General features: G+C 37.4%; 1 protein-coding gene across 1 annotated transcript in view; it reads left to right on the plus strand.

The window, feature by feature from the left end:
• The window catches only part of LOC118913910 (serine/threonine-protein kinase TAO1-like), a 232,030-nt gene that overhangs the window by 55,081 nt on the left and 158,593 nt on the right, over positions 1-18,356 (plus strand). The gene's annotated exons all lie outside the window — the stretch shown is intronic.

Here is an 18,356-nt window from a genome sequence, read left to right on the forward strand (position 1 = left end):
TAGATAGCCACTACACAAAGTAGGACGTTCCAGTCCCATAAAAGGAATATAAATAACATCCTGGGGGAGTTCAGAAGAAGCAGAGCATATTTCCACTAGCAGGGAAGGGGAGCTTATCCAGGAGATGGCCTTTGAATCAGCACTGCAAGGAATAAACAGGATTTTGTCATGTGAAGATAGAGTTACCACCAGATGAATATAATTGCTGGAAAGAATGCTGGAGCCAAACCATGAAAGTCAGGAGATACACCCACAGAAAGGCAAGCATTTAATCCAACAGAGAACTCATAAATAGGATTGGAGAGAAATGCAGAGACCAGACTACAGACAGCACTGAAAGTCAGCCTGAGTGGTTTGACTGTGTTCTTGACAGCCTACACTAGGAGGTACCCTGAAGCTACCTGTGTCCCACTCTGCTGTCTTTTCATTGGCTCTAAAAGGTGAACCATGGCTATACCGAGGCAGACTGCAGTAGTGATTCTGTATGCATTTTGTTTGTTCCCAATATTTCTTCTTAAATTTAAAATCAGGGGATGCAGGTGGGGGTGGGAGGCAGGGCTGGTTGATTGTCAAGGCAGTTAGTGGCTAGTGTTTGGATATCTGGGTATTTTAAGATGAGGAATCTATTGATATATATTTCTCTTTTTAAGTTTTATTAAGGTATCATTGATATACAATCTTATGAAAGTTTCACATGAGCAACACTGGTTACAATATTCATTACAATGTATAATGCAACATATTATATTGATACGTTATTTCTGTGTTTTTTGTGGAGTGTTGTAATTTGTGTGTGTGTGTGTGTGTGCATGCATGCTTATATTCTAAGTAAATTGCATTTTGGAAAATTCCAATCTTATCTTGGCCAAAACAAGGCGGTAAAGTAATTGTCTATGTGAAATCTGGAGAAAAGGTCCCATCAAGGCACAAGCTGATGGCAGTGCCTTTCCAAGATAGAGAACTCAGAGAACTCGGACTGTGGTAAGGGCCCCTCTAGGACCAGGAAATCTGGAAAGAAATGATAATTTACCCTTCCCCCTGAGATGTTCCCTTACACCTGTCTTTACTCCTTCCTCTTCTGGAAAAGCTCCCAGAGAGGAGCTACATAGCTTCCAAACATGGTCTCTTACAGGAATTTTGTATGGATAGGTCTTTGAATAAGCACTCCTTGCAGAAAACCATTGTGAATATCTCTGCTCCTATGCAGCAAATAAATAAAGGAATTCAAATAAACAGAAAGAGAGTTACTAAACTGAACTGAGAAGCTGTAAATAATTCCTAGGAGTAAGTTACATTGAAGCTTCAAAACAAAACAAAACAAAACAGAGTATAGAACCATCACACTCATAAGAATCTTCCACCTCTGTTGACTCATGTCACTAGAGGAAACAGATTAAGAAAGAAAGAAAGAAAAAAAAAAGGCTTGTTCGACAGGGTCCTGTCATGTTATCAGAAGAGCTGGGGCCAGAATCCACTTGTCTTCAACACCTAGTTCAATTCCTGTCTATTTCATGCTGCCTTCTCTTTTTCCTCCAGAGAATGACATATAATCATAGATTATTATTTGTGGAAAGGTTCCTTATTTTAGAGGTCAGAATATTAAAGCCTAGAGAAATCCAATCCAGCCAATTCCATAGCCAACTAATGACCAGCCCTGGGCCATAAATCAGATACTATGATTTTCAAACCAGCACTTTTACTAATATCTGTGTTCCTCACTAGTAGTAAAAGTTAATACTCACAAAACTGGTGATCGGAGTCCTACAGTAGCATGTGATGGCAGTAAGCCAGCAAAATTTGCTAGTGTAATAATCCTTCTGGTGCCCATAAGTGTTCTGAGATGGTCCATACTATACGACTCCAGGAAGTACCATTCATTTCACATTCCACATAAGTGCTTTCACCCTGGAGCAGAGACCCCACATTAATGGTGCTCCTGGAGCTGGGCAGTGTGGACTGTGGATCAGGACTCTGGGAAAAATCTGAATACATTTGTTTAACAACGCAGAATAGATTACCATCTGTGATGTTAGCTATGTACAAGTAGAGAATTGGGTACAGTAAAAAGCTGTCCCTGGCTCATTATTTATGATCTGGGTCCTAATTTAGCCTGAAAAACATTATCCTTGGTACTTTCCCATAAAAATGATTTCAGCAAATCTATACAAGGATGAAATCTCAAGACATTTCGCTGAAGTTCATGTGACCAATTTATGTAATTTTCTTGGTATCTTCAGCATCATTCAAAGGAAGATGTTTTTCATTAGCATTTAGTATTAAAACATGCTAATTACTCACAAGGAAATTTAAATTTTATCAGATATTAGGACCACTTTACAAATTCTGAAAGTTTATATCAGATTCCAAAATTCCTGTAATGTTAGTGCTTCTAGTGATGTTCTGGAAATCATTATTTTAATGATGGCATTTACCTATTTTTAACTATATTAAACTGACTCAAATCCTTGTTTAAAACTGAAAATTACCACATTTGATTTCATTGGCTAAAATGCTATTTACCCAACAGTATACTTACTTTATACAGAGCAAAATACAACATGTGTTTCTAAAAAGAACACAAATTCCTCAAAAATTCTGCATGTGCATCTTTTGACCTTTCTCTTCAAAGGCATTAGTCTTGAAAAAATTTTTGTCCTGGAAAGAAAAAATAACCTAAGAAATTATCAAGAGCCTTAACCTACTTTATAAAGGTTGCAAGAAATAGTACAATGTTGACTATTTGTTTCTTTTCTTTCAAATTAGCAATAGCCTAGGATTTGACTGCATCCATTTTTTGTATTGTCACCATAAGGAAAGACCCATTTGCATAGAAGTACATTCACTGTTGATTTCTGTAGTGCCAATGGGAGGTAGGACACTGAGTGTGAATGAAACTAATTTTTTTTGCAGCAAAACAGATGCATGAAACACCCAAGTTGAGTGGAGACCGAGCAGCTGATTTCCCTGAATGCCTTTACATTTGTAATCCTCTATGTACATTTTACCCTCATATCAAAGGCCTTAGTGATAAGTCTATTGAGAGTAATTTACTGGAAAATTTTGTGCTTTAAATAGCTAAAAGTTAACCATATTTTTGCTGGGGAAGAGGAAAGAAAATGTTAAGGTAATAGTCAAGGTTTAGAGAACAATATTTCAGTTTCTGAGTAGAATTCAAAATGACATGTCCCTCACTCCTTACGGCCAGGCACAGAAAGCTTTATCTCTGGCTGTTCAGCTGCCCTAATCTTGTTTGCTTCCCTATTTAGTTCTGTAATCTCTGAAAAAAAAAAAAAAGGGTGAGGGGGTACGTACTGTATTTAACAAATTGTTAGTTTGTGGAAGATTTTGATTCACTTTGCAGCTAGAATTTTATACATTTATATAAATATAGCTGGGCTTTTTCTTTAATTGAAAAATCTGAAGTCAAAATGCCCAGTGTTTTCCTCAAAAAGAAGGAAAGAAAGGGAAATAAATAAATACCTAACTATGGCAATTCCAGTCTTGGGAATGGAAATTAAAGTAAAATACTATTATTTCTTAGTTGATTTTTATATAGATTCGACTATCACAAATTCCCCTCAAGGAAAAAAAGTATATATTTGTATTTATGTTTATATATATATAAAATATTACCTGGGAAGCCCAGCCTAGAATGTGGGTATTGTTCCCTGTACATGGATGATGATGTAATTCTCCTGTGTTTATTCACATAGGGTGGAGGGTAGTCATGAATTCTGTTTGGGGGATGTTAAATTTGATAGGCCAATTAAACATGGAATAGTTACCAAGGAGGCAGTTGGATATAGGAGTCTGGACTCCAAGAGAGAAATTCATGTTAAGGGTAGTTTTTATAGGTAATTAGCATATGGAGGTATTTAATGCCATGACGCTGGGTGGGGTCACTGAATATGAGTGTTTAGAAAGAGAAGGGAAGGGGGCCCAAAGCAGAGCTCTGGGTGACACCAACATTTAGGAACCTGGCAGTGGAGAGGAAACAAGGGAGCATGGCCCTCGAGGGAGAAGGAGCAGGGGGATGTGGTTGGGGGCAGGCCACATAAATCAAGCGTTTCCAGAATGAGGGAATCTTCGACTCTGCCAAATATTGCTGAAAACTCAAGGCCAATAGAGTAATGCTGAGTTTGGACACAGGATATTCTTCAAATGAGCTCACCAAGAGCCATCTCAGCAGAGGGGGTGGAAAGAAGCCCCAGTGGGTGAGATTAAGAAGAGACAAGAGATGAAGAAAATATGAAAAACATGAACTAGTCTTTCCAGAAGCTCAGCTGTAATAGGAATGGGGCAGTAGCTGGAAGGTGTGGAGCATGAAAGGGATTTTTAAAGATGGGATATACTAGAGTGCATTTGTATGCTGATAGAGGGAGAGGTTGATGATGCATATTCAAGGGCAGTATTATAGCAGCAAGTCCTGGAGAAAACACATGTCCACCTACAAGAGCCGGCCTTCGCTCTTAAGGATAGTTCACCCATTGTGACCAGAGCAGATGCTGAGAGAATAAGTTGACTCAAAGATGGAATTGTGTTGACTTGTTTAAAAAATAATGTGCATAGAAAAAATAAGAAGGAAACATCAGCATGTTAATAGTGGTTATCTCTTGGTGGTGGAGTTATAGGTGATTTTTTATACCTTTTGGCATTTTTCAATTTTTTAAAAAAATGAATGTATATTATTTTTATTGTAGGAAATAAATAAATGTGACAAGGAGAATTGCATGTTTCTGAGTGACCGTTCAAGTCACTGTTCTTTGAAAAGGCAAACTACATAAAATTCCCCAGCTATGTTTGTTTTTCAGCAAATTAATTTTCTGTAATGGTGTTTGCCCTACAAACACTTAGAGTGGTGCTGGCAGCTCTTCATACTGAAGAAACTGCACTATCCTCGCAACAAAATTATGCTTTCTGAAACGGTATATTCTCTACCCTCTTGTCTCTAAGCTAATAGTGAGAAGAAGAAAGATGTTGGAAACTCTTGGCAAATGGAGAATAGCCATCAAATATTCTTGCAAACACAGATGTCAGTTTTATTTCAACATCTAAAAACAGGTCACTCTGTCTAAAACAGACAGCACAGAGAAGTCACAGCCACAGCAGAAACAGACAAGATTTCCCAGTGGAGATACTTTTCTTTGGCCTCCAGATATCTGATTCCTTTTTAAGAGCACACAGGCATACTTTCACCTTGCCCAGAACCACCTAAAAGGGATTACCAGATGGTATATGTTGCTTAAAATTTGCTAATAGCCTTAATAAAATGGCCCTTTTTAATAGGTGAGATTGTGCCTATTGCCCAACTCGTTAACAAAGGATCAGATACTTCTTGATTGATGCAGGTTGCTTGTTGGTTATAAATCAAAATCTGAACTAGATCATAACACCTATTTTCTTTTATTCTGTTCTTGAATAGGTTACCCATACATATTGAAATAATGCAAAAGACAGTCAGTGAAAAATAGTGTCCTTGTTACGTTTGTCCCTCCCCAATGGCAACCAGTGTATCCAGCTTCTTATGGGTATTGCCAGAGGTACTCTATTGATAGACAAGCAAATAACTGAGCATTGATGGAAAATTTAACAAGGCTTTGCAACATTATTTAATATTCTTCATCATTTTATGAAAAACATCAAGGATGGTGGTCAGAGAAGCCTATAACATTAGAAGCCACTGAAAATTAAAAGTCAGAGGGAATTTAATATTTTTTGGAAATAAGAGTGTGACTGGGGAAAAGACTCAGTTTTTTAAAAGCTGATGCCCATGCCTCTTCCACTCACACTTCCCATTTTATTAAATGAGATATTTAGCGTGTTCTGCAACTAACTTGTAAGTTTTAATAGTAATAGTAAGCATTTCATGGTTTAACTTTTAAAAACAGTTTCACTCTCCCTATCATAGAGCATACATTAATACATATATTTTTTTAAAAAGGATTGTCTGCTTTGTGAACTGCTGATCATAGACAGTATCTGCTATCCCTCTCCTCCAGACCCTGCTCTTTACCCCAGATCTCTTGCCCAACAGCTTGTCAGCAACCTATGACTTACACGTCAGATCTGGCCTGCTGCCTTTTTTTTGTAAATGAAGTTTTATTAGAACACAGTCACCCCTGTTCTATGGATAAATTATCTGTGGCTACTCCCACACCAAAATGAGAAAATTGAATAGCTCTGTCACAGGTCATATGTTCCTCAAAGCTGAAAATATTTATTTGGCCCTTTACAGAGAAAATTTGCCAACCCTTGCCCTGGAGGGTGAAATCCTGGTCATGGTAGTGAATGGGCAGAGAGCACTTGAGAAAATAGTAGGGAGATTTAGTACAAAGATTTAGAATAATTAAAGAAGTACAGAGATTTGGAAGAAGTTAAGGAAGATGCTAATATAGGTCTAGATTTTCATCTGGTTCCATATATCACTTTTCCAACTTCATCCTTCCTTCCAGCCTTGCTACAAGTTTTATGAACAAGTGTTTATCTGTACAGTCCAGATGGAAGTACTTCTTTAACAGATTATATGTGAAAGAGGAAGCGCTCTGGGAATGAACAGGGCTATAACAATGTGGTGTGGCCGGAGTGACTCTGGTATCTGTTGCCCCAGTCAGTGCCAGGCTGGTGTGCTCTCCCTTCCCCACCACTACTTCAGAACTGCACACTTGGCCAGAGAGGTCAAAATGCAGATAAATGAAAAACAGTCCTCCAGAGCCCACCAGTGGGAGTCTGTACAACCACTGGTAATACCAGTCGTGACCTAGTTACTGAAATTTAAGGTTGGTTAAGGAAACTGAAACAAAGCCACTGCTTAGATGTATGTTTAAGAGAGGATTTCTATATGATCCTCAGTGGCTCCTGAATCACCTTAGAAGATAGAGCTTGATATTTACAAGAGTATATTCAACCAAAGTAAAAGCAAATAAAGCTGTTGCATTAGAATAATACAACTGAATAGTAAGGATAAAAATTTAACAGGCAACAGTAGTTGTTTCTTTTTTCCGTGTGTAGAACTGAAATACAAGTGAAGCCATAATAACTACCCCTAAGTGCATTTGTGACCTTTGACAACACAGAAAGAAAATATTTATAGTCTGAAACTATGTCTCTCCAGTATTACAGAGTAAATGGAAAATATAACCTGGTTAACAAGCTGTATTTTTCACAAGAGAAAGAAAATCTTATACAAGGATTCTGCGTTGCTTTTTCCAAGTCATACAGAAATTAAATATTTAATAAAGTAACAAAAATGGAAGCCAGTGCTGTAAAATGAAGGAAATAGGAAAACATTAAAAGTGTAAAACTATCTTGAAACATATGTATATGTATGTGTGTGTGTGTGTGTGTATGTATGTTTTCTTTGAGCATTTGAATTGCTTATCACCAGAGTGAAAAATAATACTAAATTTTCTTTGGTCTTACAGTAGAAGAACATTTATTAAAAGCAAAATATTTGCTTGAAATATATTTTGAGAATCTTCCATTTGTGAGGACCTGGTCTAAGAGCATGGGGTTTATTAGTCAAAAACTGATATATTTTTTTAAAAACCCATTCTCATGGAGTTTCCATATCAATGGGAAGACCTAGACAGAAAACTCTGATGCACTAGTGAATGATGTGCTGTATTAGATGGTGGTGTATGTAAAGAAAATACAGAGCAGGGTCAGGAGGACGGAGAGCCCGGTGGGGGTAGGGCATGGACTCGCAGTGTCAGAGAGAGGGTGGGCAGCTGAGGCCTCACGCGGACAGAGGTCCGTTCACCTGGTGGCGTTCCAGGAGGGAAGGGTCAGCGTGAGCCTCTGGGGCAGGTGTGTCACAGTGCTATAGGCACTGCAGGAGTGAGCAGGGGGCCAGTTAGAAGGTCAAAGTGGAAGCAGCTGGGTAGCTGAATAGTGTGGTGACTGAAACATAGCCGTCAGCTTCACAGGACCTTTCTCTGAGTGACATGAGGCCACTGGAGGGTACTGACCAGTGACACATCCGAATTACATTTCAAAAAGACTATTCTCACCATGTGCAGTGGTCCAAGTACGAAATAATGAGGGCTTAAAGATCAGGGTAGTAGCGCAGGAGGTTTTACCTCAGAAATAGACATTTGAGGTTTTATTAAATACTTTCTGTTTAGGAGTTAGAAGAGGAGCAGAATACTGTGCAGTTGTAAGAAAGTCCTTTTTTTTTTTTCCCGTGTATCAAGTCAGCAGCCCCAGGTGAACGATCTGAAATGTTCTTACATATGTTCTGTAGCGTTTATGGCATCTGATTTTCTTTCCCTCCTTTCTCACTCTTCCTGACCTCAGTCACTTCATCTCAGGCAGTGAACCATCATCTCCTCCATGCAGATGGAAGAAAATGGAGACTTAAGAAATTTTGAGATGAAAACAGCATAATTTGGTGGTGGAGTCTGTATAGGAGGTCAGAGAGATGGAGATTCCTGGTGTGTGCTCATGATTGGGTGGTGGGATCAGCTGATGAGATAAACACCAGAGGAGTTCCAGGCCTTGTTGAAAATCATGCTTTGCCTTCAGGGATTTTGGAATTTGGGCACATTTAAGACATCCGTATGCCTCAAAAATCATGCCCTCCTCTGACCTCATACCGTCTATATTCTGGCCATAGCACACCACCACTGTCCTGGCCATTGTCAGTTTACGCATGCTATTCTTTCAGAGTTGGCCACCCACCAGTCCCCACTCCACATGCAAATACTCTTTCTCAGCCTTTGGAATCCTCTCCTCCTTAGCGACAAAGACTACAGTTTATTGAATGCAGGGTCTAGATCCCATTTCACCTATAGTAACCCCTCAAAATTTAGGACGTGTTGCATATAGCAGGGTCTCAATCAATATTGGTTGAATTGAATTGAACACTTAGATTTTAAGATAGATTTTAAAGAGATTTTTTAAAAAGTCATTTAAATGATATGATATTGTAAAGAAAATGTCCTTCTAAAACCTATAGCTGTCACTCTCTATAAATGTGTATTTTTTGCCTTACAGTTCTACTGTCTGGTACCTGGCATGTAGTCAACATTGAACAAATCGTACATGCATATTTTAAAAAATTATTTGATACTGGAAAACTGAAAGTTGGCCAGAACAAAAAACAGTCATGATTGATTAGATATTCACTAATGTATAAAATTATAGAAACATTTAAATGTTCTTATGAAAATTTGGGTGTACTTCCTCATTTTAAGAAATATCCAATGTGATACTAAGAGAAATTCAAAGCTATTATTTGCACAAACTCAAAAACGATCATTTTGTTCCAGACAAATGTGGATATCATATTATGGTAATGATGAAGATTGTACTAGACATAGTCCCTTGACAAATAATAATTTATTCGTCCATTTTATTCCATCTACATGTATTCATTGAGTACCTACTGTATCCCAGTTACTGTTTTAGGTACTTAGGATATAGCAAGGACCAAAAGGGACGTGAAAGATGTAAAATACTTTCACAATTACAGATTCTTTTGGAATTTTTGTTATTAGAATATACATGTTTTTCTTAATCATTCCTTACAACTTTAATAGCTTTTAAAGTGTTTAATTTACAGAGAAAGCTTTTATGCACTTAATTTTATGTACCTGAATTAACTACATAGGAGTTACATATTTTCAAAACCCATGTGAGCAAATACGGCTTTGTCAACTAATTGAGTAATATTTGAAACGGTATCCAGTGCTACATTCTTGATTTTAACATATTCTCCTCCAAAAATGAATCTGTCCACACATAGTCCTAGTGAAATTATCTTTATTTTTGTTTGTTGACGTTTACTGTTAAGTCTTCCATCAGGATGTGGGCAAGGACCTTGTCTGTTTTCTTCTTTGCTTCATCCCAGCTCATCCTAACTGCCTGGAGTCTATTACATGTTCCCAAAATGTAAATATCTGTTGAATGGATGAATGCAGTAATGGGTGTTGAAACATGTACAGTTTGTATTTGTGTGTTTGTGTCTGTGTGTGTGTGTTTGGGGTGGGGAGAAAGTCTAAGAAACCAGAACAGGAAAGGCGATGTCATATCAATCACCTAGTTCATTGAATTTTGCCACAAGGTTGTATACATCATGAACTTGCTGACCTCACTTTCCCCATTCTTAAAATTCAAGGAAACTCATTGTAATATATTTAACTGTTCTTCTCTACTTATGCCCTATGATCTTCTATATTGTTAATTGTGTAGCATTTAAAATGTTAAGCTAACTTTAAAGCTGAGCAGCAACATTTCACATGTAAATTAATCATGCTGGTTGAAAGAGCAGAAGCGTGAGTCATTCACTAGTTGTATTGTTATGATGGCTATAAGTTGTCTTTTTTTTGCCTTGTTGCTTCCATAATGTTTAAGGCTCAACCAAGTGACAGTAATGCTGACCATGCTTTTCAGAGCAGCCCACTGTGGATGACCCTGCCTGACAGTAACTGATGGTGCAGAAATACAGATGTGGGAGAGATACAGGCAATTCCAGTGGCCAGTGGGCTTCTTCAGTTAAACTAACCCAGCAGAGAGTAGCATTCTGCCCTGAACCAGAGAGAGAGAGAGAGGAGGAAAGTGTGCTGGAGCCAAGAGGTGCTAGACAGCTGTGTGCCTTTTCACTGCATTCCTCCAGCACCTAATTTAGCTTCAGCTCTGTTCCATAAAATCAGCCTGAACAATGCAGTGAGAGCAGGGAAGAGAAAAAAGAAAGAAAGAAAGAGGAGTTTGCCTTGTTTCCCAGTGTCTGATGTGATGCATAATCCCTGCTGAGATTAAATCCCATAGGTTTTAATAATAAATGCAATGAAATCCTGCAAAACTAATGTCTCTGAAACCTCCATCAGCAAGGCCTGGCTCCAAATTCTTATTTCTTTGTTTGGTTTATGCTGAGCCCTGAGTCACGTATTTACAGTTATTGTTTGTTTAGGGGGCAGGGATCACCTGTGGAATAACAAGAAAGTGGAGACAACTAAATATAAAGTAAATTTAAATATAAACTAAAATATAATTAAATAAAATTTAAAGGAAATATTAACTATAAAGTAAATGATTGAAGCCGTGATCATAAGAGTTGTAGTAATAATATGTGAAAATGTATTAAACAGCAGGTATTGAATGAATCACTACATGTGTCGCATAATTTAATCTAACAACACCTTATGAAATAGGTTGTTGTTATTTCCATTGTATAACTGAGGAAGCGGAGTAAGTTACTTGTCAAAGCCACATGACTAGAAAATGGTAGAGCCACAGCTGGAATTATCATAGCTGTTATGCATTGGGCATCCCCATATGCCCATTCTAAATAAGCATTTTACATGAAGTAACCAATTTTATTTATCCTTACAAACTCCTCTATTTGATCTGAGCATTCTGATTCTAGAGGCCTTGCTCTTAACTATGAATTTGGCATAATTAAGACCATGATCTTAATAAAGGAAAGGGTTTATGTAGCTTCAGAAGTAACTTTTGATTTTCTTTATAGCCAAAATTTAGTTCAGTGTCTACTGATTTGTGGACAAATTAATGAAAAAGTAAATAGTGCATTTTTCTATGAATTCTACCAAAAAAATCAAAGCAAAAAAAAAAAAAAGGCTAAAACAATAAAACAAAACCCTAGAGAGGCAAAATTAGCAGTTTGGTTCTGTCCTCCAGTATGGGAATGCTAATGTGCTATCCTGTATGAATAAGTGATTCCTGTTGGTCATAATCCTGTAGTGGGAATGATACCATGAGAAATTATTGGAGTGATTTTCAACAGCATAAATATTTAGTAACAGATGCATATAGATGGCATATTGCCTCATTCCAGTGCCATCTGTTAGACAACTGTCTATTCTAATAGGACTGGCCCATTAGAACTAGACCAATAGCACTCTCTCACATGTTTTAAGTTTATTTTCAAAATTCTTCTGAAAGCCTTGAACGGGGAAAGATGTTTCCATGTCTGGTTGGCTGGTGCTCAGTAAAGGTGCATTACAACACCTTGGCAAACTGTGAAGTCCATTTGATGTGTCATAATGCTCCACAAGGAAGTGTTCTCTCTTAAGTGTTTTGTTAGAAGTCAAACTAAATAATGGCACTAGAAACTCACTCAGGTACAAATAATTGGGTCCAACAGAGTTCAGTGCAGATTGTGCAATTGACAACAGAAATTGGCATGAGATGAAGGGTATAACCCATGGTCATCATTAGCATGTGGGATTTATTTTTTTAAACAGGGCTAAGGCAGTATAGTATAAACTCTGTAGAAAATATACCATATGTACATACAATTAGGTTATACCCAGTGAAAGCATAATGATTCTTAGCCTAGACATGCCTTTCAATAAAAACTTTTGCCAAGCTTTTTTGCTGTATAAAGCTGGAGACAGTGTTAGTGTACGTAAATTTACTCTGTGCATGACCAGTTGTGTTGGTGATGTGTCATAAATATGGGCCAACATCCATAAATGTCTTAATGCTTGGAATAGTATCATAATACCAGGTACCCAAATGGGACTCAGTAAATATTTGTTGAATGAATGTTCTAGGACCAATTGAAGCAATTCCCTGTGGATTCCCAGCATGAAAGCAAGTTTTATAGCCTTAGCTCAAGCTGACTATGAATTAGAACTTGGGATACTTAGTGTGTAGAGCAGAACACAGAGCAAATTGCTCATCACTACTATGTACTTGTAATGAACTTTAAAATGCTGTGTGATTTCCAAAATGTAAATCACCAGGTATATGTTTTTTGGGGAGCCAAACATCCAACCATGGCTGTTTGGAGAGAATACATCCATCTGAGTCTTGGTTAAGTTAAAAGAATGACTAATGTTTTACCAGATTCTCCCATGATTCAAAAGTTTGTGTGACTCAGCCCATTAATACCTTTAGCTCCTATGATCTCCCCTCCCAGTGAAATGATAGCTACAAGGCAGTAATGATAATTGGAGTAGGAGATCTTGACTTTGCCCTGTGGCAGTAAAATGGCACACTTTGAGTAATTGCATATGTATACAGTACTGTTTGAAAGAAATGAGGTATGTTATCATCATATAAATATTTAAAATTTTATGTTAAAGCATGTTGAAAATATTACGTAGTTTCCATATGGATAAGAACCAAGTTCTGCCTTTTGTTTCTACTATTGTTCGTAGGGACAGAGCCATCAGAGACCTGACTGAGCTCACTGATTGCCTTCCCCTTGCTAACACGAGAAATACTGCAGTCAGAGGAGTGTTGAGTTCCAGTTAAATGTAGCTAAACATTCACAGGTGTTTTGGAGCTGAAACTGAGCAGTTGGTTGGAGAACCTATAGAAATTTGAAGATTTGTATGTTTCTGCTTATCACCCCACCATCTTTTTAGAACAATTCATTAAACAAAGGTCTGGATATTTTGGAGTCGATACTTTGTGTTTACCTCTCCTCTTGCTAAAGTCCCTATGACGCAATCACCAAGTTCAGTGGGCACATCGCAGGCCTTTTAGCTTGACTTCTCAGCAGCATTTGATAGATCTTGAAATTTCTTCCTAGATTTTGGGACTCTTTCTTTTGTTTATCTTCTTTAACTCTTGTACCTTTTTTATAGATTCTTCTAGCTGCCCCATAAATGGGGTGTTCTCCAGAGTTCGGTCCTTGGTTCCTTTTTTTTTCCTGTTCAGTCTCCTTGGTAGACTTTTGCAGTTTCCATTTAAAATCCATGCACTGACTCCTCCACTTGTGTGTCCCCATGTCAGCTGCTGAGCTGCAGACCTGTGTGTCCAGCAACCCTGAAGATATATATATATATATGATATCAAGGACAGTCACAACAGCAGCAGCTACTCACTACCGAATGCTCTGGCAGACAGCTCAGTGGTTTATTGCTTCATTCTATCTATTCCTTTCAGCAACACTGTGAGGTAAATACTGTTATAATTTTCTATTTATAAATGAGGAAGCTAAGGTGAGATGCATTTAGTACCTTTCCAAAGGTCATTCAGTTAGTAGCAGAGCCTCATTTTTAATCTCAAGTATGGAGCCAAAGTTTTAAACAAGCAATTTGAATGTGCATGTTAAAATGAAATCCCTTACTTTCTCTCTCTCTCTCTCTCTCTCACACACACACACAACCATCCTCTCCCATTATTCCCTGTTCTGCTTGAAAGGACCATATTTCATCCCTAAAGTAAAAGTATGGGATATGCACAATACCCCCCGGATATTATGGATTACAAGAGTACTTTTATTTTTATGTCCAAAATATTTCCTTTACATTAAATAGAGGTTTCAAACTCATGACCTTCAGGATGATGTATTGTTTGGACTACACACTCTGAGAAAGTATCTGACAAACATCTAGATTTCTTACTTTTCTTTAAAAACCTGGGCTGGCGCTTTCGCATGGCCACAGTCATCTGGAGCTGTGTCGCAGCTTCCTCTCCCCTGGGCCTGACTTTCTCTCTCTTAAAAGCAGTATTAAATTCCCATTATGCAAGTATGATATCTGCTAAGTCTACTTCTCAGTAGTTTCTATCATTTTAAAATTAAAATGCTGTAAAGACTAATAATCTATAAGCTGTTTTTAAAATTTTGTTTTAAAAATCTATGTGTATGTGCCAAATTGGATTCCCCAAAATTCATATGTGAAGTCCTAATCCCCAGTGCCTCAGTGTGACTGTATTTAGAGATACAGGGCCTTTAAAGAGGTGTTTAAGGTAAAAATGAAATCATTGGGATAGGCCCTAATTCAATATGATTGTTTTCCTTGTAAGAAGAGGGAATTAGGACATAGGCACATTCAGAAGAAAGACCCTGTGATGACACAAGGGGAGCCAGCCATCTACAGGCCAAAGTTTGAGGCCTCAGAAGAAACCAGCCCTGATGACACCTTGGTTTCAGATTTCTAGTCTCCAGATGTGTGAGGAAATAATTTCTGTCATTAAAGCCACCTAGTCTGTGGCACTTTGTTATGACAGGCATAATGAATTAATACAGTGTCTTTAAATTTTAATTCACTGAGATTTTAAGTCCTGTGTCTAGGAACTTTATCCTTAGGAAAGGGATGGATTGGCATCTGCTAAATTCCTTCTTCCCACTTTGAATTTCTTTAAGGGATTTTTAAATTTGACCTAGGAAAAGAGGGCCATCCTTACTTTTTCAGACTAGATAACACTTATGATCCACTACCTAAAGAATGACTTTTTCCTTCCCCTTTTAAAATTATTTATTTCTGTTGAAGATACAAAGCAAAAAATCATTAAAATATAATTAATGCCCATTTATTGCATAGATTTAAACATAGTGGGTTTAATGTCTTCCAGACTTTTGTTTTGGTAGCTAGAGTACATTAAGTTCTCTTTGCAGTGGATAGCTATGCTCACTGCAGCTTCAGATTTCCAGAGGAGCTACTTACTACAGTGAGTTTATGTGCTTTACCTCTGTTCCTTTGAGGTTTGGCTGTCAGGGGAGAAAGTACTATGAACCACTAAATTTGGTCTCTTCAGGTTTTCCTAGTGATACTTCAGGTTGCCATGTTGTCAACTTCAAAATACCTCTTCTCTCTTCCCCTCACCTTAACTTCCCAGCATTAGTTATAGTTGAACCAGGAAAATTATGTATGTACAGTGGGTTAGAGACCTTGTTGGAAAAGAGCTTTTGCATTTACTGATCATGTGCTCAGATGAGACCTCTCCTAATCACCCCATATTAAATAATTTCAGACTCATTAAAGACCTTGAGAAGGTTTATCTGTATGCCTGCCTGTGACATTACCATTAACATCTCAGGTGACTGCAAGTTAATTTTATTTTATAAATTCAGAAAGACTGAAATTCTCTTGTAAAAACTCATAATTTATTTTCTGTATCTATTCTGAACTATTCATGCTATAATCTTGAACTTGTTTCATCTTGTTCTGGCCATTGTAGAGGTAGAGGATAGCTAGTCACCATGTATCATAGCTCTTACTCTTGAGCTCATTTCCTCATTTTATTAAAGGAAAGGCATTATTAAATTGCCTTTCTACCTTCTCTTTTCCAAACTGAGCTTTACTGGTTCTTTAGCCTTACAGGACTTATTTAAAATTTTTAATTACATATAAGACTTATCATTAAAGCCTCTCCATACTTTTCACAACTTTCTTTGATGGTGGATTCAGCACTGGTTGATTACCATCAATATATAATGAGAAGATAGTTCCTACACATTGTACCATAAATATAAATTTGAGTATTTTGGTTTCATGCTTAATTTTTATTTTCCATTTAGCTAATTAAAATGCCTAACAACTAGGCAAAAGATTATGTAATTCTTTTCTTCATGACAAAGGATAATCAAAGCAGATAAATTACACATAATCTTTTGACTTCACATGCATTGCTACTCAGATTCAGAGATCTGAATTAGCAGAAATATATCCTGCTGACTAGAACCAAAACCAAGAATTTTCTTTATCTACCTTGTAGTCTTAGCATTGCCTCTAATTAACTGGATTACTGTAGACAAGTCATTTAACTTCTTTGTATATCATTTCATTCATTTATGAAAATGAGGAGTGCGGAGCTCAAGATTACATGATCTCTAAGTTATCTTCCAGCTCAGAAATTGTGCTGTGTACTCTACTAAAGATAACAACAGTCAGTAAGTTATGAGTTTTAGTGGTAAGTATATTTGGAATCTAATAAGATTGATTCATTTGAAATATATTAAGTACTACTTCTAATGTGTCAGGTGCTGGTAACACTGATAAATCAGACACCTTTGAAAGAGTTTAGAATTTATTAGAGGAAAGAGACATAGAATATAAAAATAAATCCAGTTAATATTACTGGTGCTATGGTAGGAGCGTGGCTGAGGCCTCCTGGGGCCTGAGGGAGAGGTTGGTGAATTTTTTTTGATGGCAGGAGCACCAGGAAAAGCCAGTGATTCAGTGGACCAGTTATGAAGTCCTGCAGAAGAGCAGTTACAGTGAAGTGGTGAGGCCAGCAGTGTCACTGGTGGCAAAAGTTTGAGGATAAGGAAGTAGCAGTAGTGGATACAGATGTTTTTTTTTCAAAGGAGCTGGACTGTAAGGAGAAAATAACTGAGGGGATTATAAGAGGCTGATTTTAAATATGGAAGTAAAGGGCAAAATTAAACATTTTAGGGGTAAGAGCCTCTAGAGAGGAAAAGAGTGTTCTGAAAATGAAGATGAAATTAAGAATGAACTTAAAAACCTGGTTGAGGGTGGACAGAAAAACAGAAAGATGGATAGATATGTGATAAAACAGCAAAACATTATTGTGGCATCGAGGAGATAGATGAATGGTAAAATACAATTCTTTCAACTCTTCACATGTTTCATTTTATAATAAAATATTGATAGGAAGAAAAGGAATATGGGCTGAGAGTTTAATCTTGAACGTAATAGGGGCACTTGTTCCTTCTTGTGGCAGCAAATGGTAAAACTCAAGATTCAAGTCAACCTCTTGTGAAATAAGAGCCACTCTCACCTGCCGGAGAAGAGGAACATGTTGAGAGACAGATGGGGACAGGAGAGGGACTGCTGGGTAAAGAGCAGAAGCCGCAATGCTCAGGTTAGAGGACACGGAATTGTGCTGGCGTGAGCTTTTCCCCCCGTAGTTGCCAGGAGACGGCAAATTAGGAGGGCCTTGAAGAGTGGCTTAAGAAATTGATGAGTAGATGGGGTGAATGATTCCCTCCACTCTTTCCCAACAATTTGTTCTGCAACTAGTCCTGACCTCTCTGGTTCACTGTGGCGAGTTTGTGTTTTCTACCTCATGGTATTTTCATTTGAATGAATTGAGATAAAAGTAATGTTACAAAACTATGTTATCGTTAACACTTAACTAAGATAATTTTATTATCTTCCTCAGGTAAAAGAAGAACGTCCAGAAAAAATACCAGATCTAAAATTATTAGTGGAGAATAAATTTTTGGCTTTACAGAATAAGAATTCAGATGCAGACTTCCAAAACAATGAAAAATTTGTACAGTTTAAACAACAGCTGAAAGAACTGAAGAATCAGTGTAAGTCAGCATGCTTTGCTTTGCTTTGGCTCTTTGAAATTAGGGAAATGATCTGAAAAAAATCTCAGCTGATTTAAAAATGTTTGCTTATCTGCTTGGCTTTGATCCTCTTTCTAAATTGCTTTTTATTGTTGTTGCAATTCTGTATTTTGTCTGACTTTTGTTTCAAATCAGCCTGTGTGTTTCTGAAAGCCAACAGTTTCCACAAAGTGCTAAGAAAATACCCCAGTAGCTAGAGAAAGTTACAATGCATTGCCCCACCACTGGGGAGGGGAGTTGGGAACTACCTAATTGAAATAGCAGCAGTATTTTCCAGATGTTAAACTACTGTGCCATGCTTTAAAACAACCACATTTTGATTATAGTTTTCCTCCTTTGG

This window comes from Manis pentadactyla, chromosome 3, assembly GCF_030020395.1.
Source record: "Manis pentadactyla isolate mManPen7 chromosome 3, mManPen7.hap1, whole genome shotgun sequence".
NCBI classification, from domain to species: Eukaryota; Metazoa; Chordata; class Mammalia; order Pholidota; family Manidae; genus Manis; species Manis pentadactyla.